General features: G+C 42.5%; 1 protein-coding gene across 29 annotated transcripts in view; it reads left to right on the top strand.

Moving 5' to 3' along the window:
- The window catches only part of Nrxn3 (neurexin 3), a 1,610,845-nt gene that overhangs the window by 57,010 nt on the left and 1,541,419 nt on the right, over positions 1-12,416 (top strand). The gene's annotated exons all lie outside the window — the stretch shown is intronic.

Genomic DNA, 12,416 nt, shown 5'->3' on the forward strand with positions numbered 1-12,416 from the left:
TGATGGTGATGATGATGATGGTGACAATGATGATGATGGTGATGATGATGATGATGGTGACAATGATGATGATGGTGATGATGATGGTGACAATGATGATGGTGGTGATGATGATGGTGATGGTGATGATGGTGATGATGATGATGGTGATGATGTTGATGATGGTGACAATGATGATGATGGTGATGATGATGATGATGGTGATGATGGTGATGATGGTGATGATGATGATGGTGACAATGATGATGATGGTGATGATGTTGATGATGGTGACAATGATGATGATGGTGATGATGATGGTGAAAATGATGATGATGGTGATGATGATGATGATGGTGATGATGGTGATGATGATGACAGTAATAGCAGTTACTGACTTGCCCAGACCTCCTTAGCTGCTGACAGGAATGGACTTCTAGAATTGGTTTGCTCTTGGTTTATCTGATCAGAGGACTTTCTGATTCAGATACCTTCTCTCACTCTGTTATGTGGTGACTTTCTAAGCAAAGCTGGGCCTGTGGTCCAGTTATCTGCATCGCCTCTTCTCAGCTCCTAGGCAGGTGGTAGGACGTGGAGATGTGGAGGGATATGACTTTACTACAAAGTTATAGGAAGGGAAGGCTGGAGAGTGCTAACCAGTGCTGTAGAGGGGTTTTCACTAGAGGAGTGGGGGAACTGAGAGGACATCAGGAGCAGGCATGAGAAAGTTTGGGGAGGATATCTCAAACAGCAGGAGCAGCAAATTCAAAGGCTCTGAGCCTGGGTTTCATTTAGTGAGTCTTGAAAACACTAAGATGCTGGCGTGTTGGGGGACACTGAACAAGGGTTAGAGAAATAGTAGATGAGATTGCAATGGCCAAGTTGAACATGGCTGCACTGGAAAGTTCTGGATTTCAGTCTGGGCATGCTGAAAAAAAATCATTGAAGGGATTGTAATAAAAAATACTTTCTCTGTAAACAAACAACAAACAAACAAACAAACAGTTACCCTGACAGCTGAGTAGGTAAGACTCTGTGTGGGGCAAAGATGGGCACAAGCAGCCTCATTAGAATGCTGATGCCTCATCTAGGAATGAAGAAAACCACTGGCAGCATTGAATTGATTAGGGTGCAGCAAGGTCTTGAGTTGTAGGGCCAAACAGAATATCCTATTAAACTATCAGGGGCACTGGGGAGTCTGAAGACAGCAAACCAGAGATGGAAGATTGGGAGAGGGTCTGGCATGGACTCTGGAACAGAGTTAGTTCTGCCAATTAATTAATTAATTCATAGTACAGTTTTCATTTTACATTTTGTAGTGCTTAGAGACTCAGCTCCTTATGTGGTCTTTTTATTTATTTATTTATTTATTTATTTATTTATTTATTTATTTAATTATTATTATGTGTTTTAATTTTATACATCAGCCATGGGTTCCCCTGTCCTCCCCCCTCCCGCCCCCACCCTCACCTTCCCCCCAGCCCCTCTCCTCCATTCCCATCTCCTCCAGGACCAAGACACCCCTGGGGATTCATTTAAACCTGGTGGATTCAGTACAGGCAGGTCCAGTCCCCTCCTTCCAGACTGAGCATGTATCCCTGTGTAAGCCCAAGGTTCCAAACAGCCAGCTCATGAACTAAGGACAGGTCCTGGTCCCACAGACTGGGTGTCCCCCAAACAGATCAAGCTATTCAATTATCTCACTTATCCAGAGGGCCTGATCCAGCTGGGGGATCCTTAGCCAATGGTTCATAATTCATGTGCTTCCATTCGATTGGCTATTTGTCCCTGTGCTTTTTGCAATCTTGGATTCAACTATCATGCTCTTACAGTCCCTCCTCTTTCTCGACAGTTGGACACCTGGAGCTCCACCTGGGGCGGGACCCTAGGAAAGACACAGGGATCACCCAATGACAGAGAAATGGATGAGATCTACATGAACAACCTGGACGACAGTGGGAGTAATGAAGGGCAAGATTTGAGGGAAAGAAAGCTTAGGGGAACAGGAGATCCCAGCTGGATCAAGAACAGAAAGGGAGAATGAGGAATAACAGACCATGATAAATGAAGACCACATGAGAACAGGAATAGGCAGAGTGCTCGGGAGGCCCCCAGAAATCCACAATGATATATTCGCTGTAGACTGCTGGCAATGGTCGAGAGAAAGCCTGATCTGACCTAGTCTGGTGATCAGATGACTAAACACCCTAACAGTCGTCTTGGAACTCTCATCCAATAACTGATGGAAGTGGATGCAGAGATCCTTATGTGGTCTTTGGTAGTGATCTTAGAGCAACATCTTGGGTCTAAACCAAGGGGAGGGAGTTTAGTTTTTGCAGGCATAATTAAGACAATTTCTTTTATTGTTTTCTTGTGGATGGCACCCCTCATATCACAGTGTTTTACATAAAGTGGGAAGCACATGGGCATGGGCGATACTTTCTTCAGCAAGTCCCTAATGGCTGTGACCTCTACTGCATTTGAATGATGAACTTCTTAATGGTCTAGTTCTTACTCTTGTAAGTGGTAAGTCTGTGCAGTGGATAGGGTGCCCATGGCCATATTCCTTCTTAACATCATTGTCTTGGAAGCAAGGCTCTGAGACCTGCCAGGTATTAGCTTTGATTATAATTTGTGAACATTCTTTGCTCATCTCTAAAACAAGAATCATCATGGTTACTACTGTAGGCTCTTTTGGTTGCCTCATGCTATTAAGTGGTGATTTTCTTAGCAAAAGCAGATCTATAGTCTGATTATTAATCAGCCAGGATTAAGTGACTTCAATTGTTAATACATGTGGCATAGTGTGAGGCATATATTACTTTTGTGCTTGTTAAATGTATATGCTAGAAAAATAGTGTATCTGCCTTTCCAGGGATTTCTAAAAATCACAAGAGGATCATATTACTATTAGCCTTGTTCTGAATACTTATCCATACTACCCCCTTCTTAGAGGCTGTATAGAGACTCCTGGTCTCCAGATTTAAGCCTTACCCCTATTGTAACTTTCTGGAAACAGCGTTTGTGGCTATGCCCCTGCCTTTCTTCCTGCCTTTGCTCTGTGGCTCTCTCCCTATGCCCTAACTTGCAGGTATTATGGTCTGTACCCCAGCTGTCTGAGGCACAACTGCATAGGTGTTATGCCAGGCCCCACATCCCACCAAGGGTGAACCAGGGATCTGTCTTGCCTTGTCTGGGCCTGAGTCTGTCCAGAGCCTCTTTCTCCAAGTCCGTCCTCTTCCCCTGCCAGCTGCGGCACCTCCTGCTTTGTTAATAGAGAAATTGTCCAATAATGGGAATAATTAGCACAGTGGGAGCTTTACTGTGTCCTGGAAAGAGAACAGAGAGAGCCCTCCAAGCAGCCTGAGACATAATTGCTAGGCAGGCTTATTTTCTCTTGTCTGTGTCTTTCTCCCCTTCTCCTGCATTCGTTTGATTTTTTTTCTCTCTTTGTGTAGAGAGAGTTGGCTAGGAGAAAAGACCCGTAAATTGCACTCTTGCTGGGCTGGTGCTGTGAAAGCTGGGTACGATAGTCTTCTAGGGCTAAATAATTGCCCCCTCTCCCCACCCTCTTGCAGGGGGAAGGATCAGCTAAGCAACGAGCTTATCTGTCCCTCTTATTTCCCTCCAATTTCCTCTTCTCTAGCTTTCCTTGTTCCCCTTCCCCATCCCCTCATGTAAAGAACTCACAGGCTCTCAACTGAATCTTTTTTAATGGTCCCATGAGGCGAGGATCTTGAAGGGTGATTATCTTCATTATAAATTATTAACTCTCGAAGCAGCCAGATGGCTTTCCACCTCATGGCTGGGAACTCCAGGATGGGGAGGCCCACTGGTGAGCAGAGGAGGGGACAAGAGAGGAGAGTTAGCTGCTTGGAGAATGATCCCAGCTTTTGGGGTTTCTGGCTGCCTCTGGCAGTTGTAGGGGGCGGTGCTTGGGATTCCATCAGTACCTTGTAAGGCTCAAGTTCTATGATCTGCAGGGAAAAATTAGCTGTTGTATATTAGCCCTCAGATAGCTCGGGGTTCTGGTTGGAGATGGAGTGATGGTGGCCTGTGGGGAAGAGATTAATGCCACGAGTTGCTTCTTTATAAACCTTGGAAGCTTGCTAAGATCTGGTAGGAAGATGTGATTATTATTTTTGCTTTGTGTGGTCTTCGGTATCTAGCATCCTTGAAAGTGAACCCACCAGTTTCCCCATTTTATAGGAGACACAACTGGAAAGGTCACATAGCTTCTTATATAGTGACTTGGTTCTGAGTTTGAGAAAGACTGACTCTGATGTTCAGTCTAGTGCTCTCTCTCACACCAACCAGAATTATCTGTCTGTCTCTTTCTTCCATTTTTCCCTTCTTTCCCTTCTTCTGTTCTTTCTCTCCTTCCTTCCTTCCTTCCTTCCTTCCTTCCTTCCTTCCTTCCTTCCTTCCTTCTTTTCTCCCTCCCTCCTTCCTTCTCCCCCCTCTCTCTTTCTTTCTCTCTTTCTTTCTCTCTCTCTTTCTTTCTTTCTCTCTCTCTTTCTTTCTTTCTTTCTTTCTTTCTTTCTCTCTTTCTTTCTCTCTTTCATTTGTTAGTTTTTTGAGACAAGGTGTTGTCATGTATCTAAGCTTAGCTAGGCTAGGACTAGCTATGTGTCCTAGGACAGGCTCAAATTCATGGTGATTCTCCTGCCTTAAAGTTCCAAATGCTGGGATTGCCAGTGTGCCTTACTACACCAGGCTCATACTTCTTATCCATTGGCTTTGTCTTACTTGTCCCTCAAATTTCTATGAAAGCAAGTCTATCTTCATCTCAGAAGCCTCCTCTGGCTACATCAGCCCAGGACTATCTCTGGACTGTATTATATTCTATGCATATACTCACTTAGCACTGAATGTATCCCCCAAAAGGTGTCCAGCCCTTTCTAGGTTATGGAAAGTTAGTTCATCTGGAGGTCCTTGTAAGATCAAGACATAAGTACTCTTTTCAGACCTTCCACTCACTGAACTGAACTCCACCCAAAGGTTAATGGAGAACCTATGGTCCTTTTCCCAAAATGTAAGGAATGTTTCAGTCTCCTACCAAAGACCCTGATTGAGCAGCTGATGGTTGTCTCTGTCAGCCTCTAATCTTGCCATCTCCAAAGGCTCCCAAGAGACTCCATAATGACTCATTGTGTGTCTGTGTATGCATGCACATGTGCATACACAGTGTACATATGTGTGCATGTAAAAGTCAGAGGATTACTTTGAGTAATGTTCTTGTTTTTGAGACAGTGTCTCTCACTGGCCTGGAAATCACCTAGTAGTCTGAAATGGTTGATGAGCCCTAGAGATCCTTCTGCTTAGTTTTGGGACTATGCAGCATACACCTAGTACTTTTTATATGAGTTCTGGGGACCAGGCCTTCATATTTGTGCAGCAAGCACTTTATCAGTTGGACTCTCCCTCAGCCTTCAGAAATGACTCTTTCCATGGCTTGTGACATTGGGATAAATTTAACAGAAGCTCACCTGTCTTGAATACTGTCCCTGAGCAGGCCAGGTAGAACCACATTAGCCATTCTGAAATATGAGCCCTGAGGACAAACATTAACCATAATAGAAGCATCCAACAATGGCTGGATTTCTATTTGTGCTGAGCACTGTGGACCTGAGCTAAGTGTGTGCTCTCTTATTAGGTTCATGATTCATATCAAGCATTGAGACACAGAGAGACTATGCATCTTGCTCAAGGTCACACAGGCATCAGGTGTCATATCTGGATTTGTCTGGCTATGGAGCCCATGTTGGCAGCTGCTACCCCATACACCTCTATGTTTTATGTGGGACCCGTGGAGACCGCCATGCTATGCCCAGACCATGCTCACAGCCTGCCTTGTTCCTTTACCTCTCCATCTTAAATTGCTTAGATTCATGGCTTTTTTCTTTATTAGCATGAAACTGCCTTGCAGGACTTGAACTGCTTTAAAAAAATTTATCCTTGTATCTGGAACATGAGTGTTTCATGGTTTAAAAAAGATAACTAAAGGGAAAAAAACCCTTCTCTTTCTATTTATTACCCCTCAGCTTACCTACACCTCTCTCAAAGAGTGGAGTTTAAAATATAACACAGTGAGAGACACCCAGACTGTCAGAGACAACCATCTTCTCTCTCATCTATAGTTTATGTGGTCTTAGATTACATTTTGCTTTCTGGCAGCCACAAAAAGATGTATAACACACACACACACACACACACACACACACACACACACACACACACACACGTGAGAGACATTGGGTCAATTTCATTCCTGAATTCTTGTTGACTACATAGCTAGAAATCGTAAATTTTGTTCTTGTTATGTTGGAGGATCAAGTTGTCTAACCTTCCATTATTGCCTTAGAATTCGTTTGATTAGACACAAGCTGTAGAGTAAGCCTGCTGTGAGCCCTTTCGATCTCTGCAGTCTCATCCGCACACTCTCAGTGCCAGCTCAGAGACCAGAGTCTCCCTTCCTCGCCATCCAAGCACCTGAGGAAAACGTGGAGGGCATGACCTGCTCTCCTACCCCAGCCTGCCTCTCAAGAGGGTCCCACTTTCTTTGCTTCCTGCTCTTTAGCCAGTGCCAAGTCTTAGTCAGTCAATCTCACCTTCTTCATCCTGTGAGAGACTTGTCTAGAAGATTGGCTTCTGGCCCACATGTTACTCTGGTGTAGCTCTTCTGCGATCGATTAGTATTCCTGACAAGAATGGAAGTTAGCCCAATATTAATGATTTTTATTCACATGTGTACATCTGTGTGAGTGTGGGTCTGTAGGGTGATTGAGGAGGCCAGGAGAAGGTGTCAGATTCCCTGGAGCTGGAGTTATGGGTGTCGTGAACTGTCTGAATTGGGTACTGGAAACCAAACTGTCTACTGGAAGAGCAAGAAGTGCTCTTAACCAGTCACTCATCTGTCCATTCACCACTTCTTATTTTTTTTAAGGGAACTATTTTTATTTTTTAAGTTAAAAAAAAAAAAAAAAGAATGTTAAAGTTCAAGGTTAAAGGAAAAGTTTCTTTTCTTTTTCTATGTCTGCCACCTTTTCCAGTGTTAACACGTGACTTTTCTGTAAGTCCACTTGAGAGATGGGAGTTGAGATCCTCAGGGACTCTTGTCCTTTCCCTGATCTGAAGGGGAAGCAGAGACATTTCTAAATGGGTTAACTTGGTGTGTGTGTGTGTGTGTGTGTGTGTGTGTGTGTGTGTGTGTAGAAGTAGTGTAGCAGGTAGACATAACAGTAGAAGGTGGAGTGGCTTTCTTAAACATGACAAATTGTGAAAGGGAAGACCAGCATGTGAGTGGACTGAGAAGGACAAGGACAGTTGCAAAGCCTGGTGATTGGATATTGGTTCATGGTTTCCTAGATGAGAGATTGGCTTTACCTTGGGAAGTGTGAGTAAAGAGTCCCAGCCTATAAATAGAAAGCAGCAGTAACTTTCTTTAAAATCTTCTATACACTCTCTTTCTCTCTCTCTCTCTCTCTCTCTCTCTCTCTCTCTCTCTCTCTCTCTCACACACACACACACACACACACACACACCCTCTAAAACAAAAGAAACAAAAAACGAAGGTCTTCTCCAGGTTACATAGGAAAGTGGCTAGATTAACCTGTAGTATGTGTGAGGCAGTATACTATGTGTTTTTTTTTTAATTGAAATATACAGAAAGACACATGCATCAGAAGGCAGTGCTCAGTCTATGAGTTTGCACACAGTAAACACCTGCAGCATCACTCAGATTATGAAATGAATTCCACTACCTCTTCTGCCCTCTTCTCATAAGTAACCACTGATGTTCAATAACATAAAATAAATATCTTTGCTTCTTTTCTGTTTTGTATAAACAAAACATGTACAGCACATTCTCTCCCATGTCTTATGCTTGTTTCAACATTATGCTTGTGAGGTTCATCCATGCTGTGTCTAGAAATGAAGACTAGTCACCTTCAAATATGGACACCATTTGCCTGTATAAATTAAATTTATATGTACTCTTTGCTGTAGATGGAAGTTTGGTGATCTTCTACTATGGAGAATAAAGCTATGAGCATTCTCAGATGTCTTTGGACATACTAAGCATTTCTGTTGGTATCTACTTAGTAGGGGCATGAAGTCATGAGGATCTAAAAGTGTTCAGCATTATATGTTTTATTGTTTATATGTTTTATTTATGAGGACTTATAAATGTTCAACTATGAGAGACATATAATCACAGTTTTTTCAGAGTTGTGCATATATACAGTTTTACAATTGATAGAGTTCAAAATTAAATTATTGGGTAAGTATTATCAACCCATTCCCTCTTTTGGAAGCACTTAAAGGTGTTGCCCAATGTTAAGTGCCTATAATTATGTGAATCTGGGTCTAGGTATAGCTCTGCCTGACTCAAAATCCCATGTTCTCTATTTTTCTCTGTACTACTTTCAGATCTTAGAATTTGTACCTTGACCCTCCTTGCCTGCAGCAGGGCCTTACTTGTGTATTAAGGTAGATAGGGTGTCAGGAGGTGGTAGTGGTTATGATTTAGTTGAAGGAGCTAATTTCTGAGATTACTGAGTAAGAACAGACCTCCACCTACTTTCAAGGAGAGAGAAGAAGCATGCTGAATCCTATGCCTTTGCCCAAGATTATGGATGATGGGGATCCAAAGCTTTGTTTCGGGGAGAGGACATGATGTGAGTCTCAAATCACAGAGAGTTCCTTCAGACGCAGATGGGGCAGTGTGAGAGGGAAGCTTTTGTCAGCTTCCCAGAGACAGAACTTTTGATAGCCCAGTGTTACTAGAACGGCATTTATCAGGACTCTGTTTGTTTGTTTTGTTTTGTTTTTCGAGACAGGGTTTCTCTGTGTAGCTTTGCGCCTTTCCTGGAACTCACTTTGTAGACCAGGCTGGTCTCTATCTCACAGAGATCCGCCTGCCTCTGCCTCCCGAGTGCTGGGATTAAAGGCGTGTGCTACCACCACCCGGCTTATCAGGACTCTTGGTCTTGCCTCAACTCAAACTTGTTTAAATAAAAATTAAGTTCAGTTTACGTACAGAAAGCCCTAGGACCCACTCCTCTTAGGCCTCATTCAATCTAGATTTTAAAACAATGCCGTTAGAAATCTGTCTTTATGCCTCTTTTGGCTCTAACTTTTCTTTGTTGTCTTCATTCATAGACAAGATTATCTTTAATAGTAAGGGTGATATTTGTCACTAAATATTGACTTTGAGAATGAAATAATTCCATTTAAAGTCCCAGCATTAACTCTCATTTGACTCAGTTTGACTGTGGCCAAGAGACTGGAATGCCCTAATGGGCTTGCCCGGATTGTGTGATCTGAGATTAAGGTGGATCTCATTTGAATGACACAAGACACAAATGGGATTGGTGGTAAAAAAAAAAAAAAAAAAAAAAAAAAAAAAAAAAAAAAAAAAAAAAACTTTCACCTCTGGAATGAGAGATGTAGTGAGTAAGGACCAAAGCCAGCATAAAACTCTTAAAGAACCTCCCCAGTTCTGGTGAGGGGTCTAAGAAGCAGTTAAGAAGGTTCTAGACTCTATAGGAAAGTTTGAAAGCCCCACCTGGGCATTGTAAGGCTGGGTAGAGGATGAACATCATCATGTCATCCCAATCATTCTCCTTGTAGGCAACATCCTATCTCTTGAGTCTGTTTCAAGCCCAACTAAATCTCCATGGCCATTGGAAAAGGCAAGGAGTGGGTGGGGAGGGCAAATGGCAACCAGATCTTCTAACCCATCCTTGTGGCAAATAGCCCACATAGCAGAGTTGTGTGATATCTCCCTTGCATCCTAAGCAGCCGGAATATGAGACATTTGCAAAGATGTTCACCCAACATAAAAACTGTGCTGTTCAATAATTATGTAAATTAGCTGGCAATTAGATAATGTCACTCACTTTCCCTCTCTTGCTTGGTTCCTACACAACAGATAAGTGTTTGGAACTTCAGTATCAACCTTCCTTATGGGCTCTGGAGCCAACCACCTGGTCCCCAGCTGCCTGTGCTGACCTGTGGCTCAGGAATGGGTGGCCATTGGCTGACTGGGTGAAGAAGGTTCTCTGTTGTCCTTTGTCCTATTTCTTGAGGGAATGGGATTTCTTCAGAGACATGTTCTGCTTGATGGATGAAGAAAGCTAAAAGATAATTGCTGGCCGTAGTTTGCTGGAGGCTTTGGATACCTCATGTGAGGTCATATATTGCTTTTGGACATTTGGAGGAATTCTCAAAAGTCATGGTAATGTTCCTAGTTCAAGAGCTTTAGGGGATAATGTTGACGGTCAATGTTGTATCATCTTGATGGAGTGGTTTAGTGGTATCATTCCTGCATCAGACCTGCCTGGTACCTAAGAGAATGCAAGCTTGGCTTCTCTCAGTCAGCCCTTTAGATTCCTCCTGATGCACCCACAGTATAGGGGCATTGGTATCTCCAATGCTAATCTGATTGAGAGAGAAGGACAAGAGTCTGAAGGTAGAGGCTCATCTATATAGATTACTGTTGTCACCACAAAGCAGGATGGGTAAATTCCCACAACGCTCTCTCATTGGTGTATGTGCTTGAACATTGTAGTTCTTTATTTATTCATGGGTTTCAACAGACAATTAGGCAGGTATTTATTTGTCCTCCAGACCACTTGGGGTGGCATCTTGAAAAGTTGAGGGAGTACTCAGCAGTGATATCCTTATATACAGTGGGGCCATGTTGAAGCCTCTACATGGGATAGAAGTCAAAGGACCTTATAGTGGCTCTTGAATTCTGTTCTATGGTTCATTCTTTGTGTAGACATTTCACTGCTCCTGTTCTATGACAGTGTCCTAATGTTCTGTGGTAGGCACTGTGGTCAAGCAGTTGCTTTCCCCAGTCCCTAGAGTGTTCCCACAACAAACAATGTGGTTCTAGTATGATTTACTGTCTCCAAAATACGCTTGCCCTCCACCAGTCTGTGATGCTTTTGAGTATGGAAGAGTATCTTATACTACTCTGATCCAGTGGAGTGGTACCTGGAATGAATTAGAGTTAGGTAGACTGGAGTTTCCTTCTCTCCTAGAGAATGCTGCCTTTTGACTTGGTTATCATATCTCATTCAACACATTGATCATATTCTTAGAGACTGTTAAGACTCCTCCAATCTTTACTTCCTGTTACCCACCTTTGGCCTCATACCTCCCACCCACTCCAACAGCCTGTGCCAGACTTGAGGCTTGTACATTGACTATTATTTTGGAATATTCTTCCTGGATATTTACATGGCTAAATTTCATCTTGTCATGGACAAGATGTTTATGTTATTGGCATATAGCTGTGGTGTGAGTATAATCGACTTTGTGTTACCAAAGTGACATTATCCAGTACACGAAGAAATCCTAAACTCTTGGTAGTTGGTACACACTCCTACAAGTAAGCATCAGTATATTCCTATATCCACATTCTAGTTGGCTATCCCTTGAGCCTATGGGGATACCCATGCCACACTCAAGGAAATAATGCTTGGGTAAAATCCTCTCATGGAACCAAGACTATTCTGATGATGGATTTGATCAGGCTCTTGTGGATACAGGTTTCTTGTTTGTGTGAAACAGGAGTTTGCCCCTGCTTAAAGGGATAGCATCTTCCTCTTTGATAATGTCTTCATTGTAAATAGAGTGAACTGCAATGCCCTAATGGAGACTATTGTGAACTGCTGTGAACTACCAAATGTGACAAGGAGTAAGCCACAACTTACACAGCCCTTGGAAATCACACTGACTGCTTTATCTGAACAGAGAAATCACTAGCTTGGTTAGGTAGATCAGCAGCTTCCTTCAGGAACCAGGGCCCAAGCTCAATGGGTATTGCTGCTTTTCTAGTCATTCTAGTATCACTCTGTCTGTGACACTTCTTAGCTATTCTTAAATTTTTTCAATACTGTGCATATATACATTGCCTTCTCTCTCTCTCTCTCTCTCTCTCTCTCTCTCTCTCTCGCGCGCACACACACACACACACACACACACACACACACACACACACACACCTCATCTGCCCATTCCTTTTCATTTTGGAAATAATCATTTGAAAATAAGAAACCTAGTATATATTGACCACTTACTATGTACAAAGTTTCTGCTGGGGCCACGCTACACGAATCTCACTACTTTTTCTCTCAGTATTGGAAAGGGGCTATTATTTTGTCTACTTTTCAAATTATTAAGTAGAAATGAAAATAGTCTAGGAATATTGTTTTACATTTCATGTACTGGAATTAGAATCCAAACTTGGTCTTTCAGATTTTTTAATGTTAAAGTTTTTTTTTTTTTTTAAGGTTTCACTAATATTTGGTAAGAGATGGAGGCTGTTTTGCCTACTGAATTCACTTCTCCTGGATTTTATGTATATTTCTTTCTAAAATTTAAGGTCTTAGGCCTCTTCTATGGAAGTAGTGGATTGTAAAATT

Source organism: Onychomys torridus, chromosome 14 (genome assembly GCF_903995425.1).
Source record: "Onychomys torridus chromosome 14, mOncTor1.1, whole genome shotgun sequence".
NCBI classification, from domain to species: Eukaryota; Metazoa; Chordata; class Mammalia; order Rodentia; family Cricetidae; genus Onychomys; species Onychomys torridus.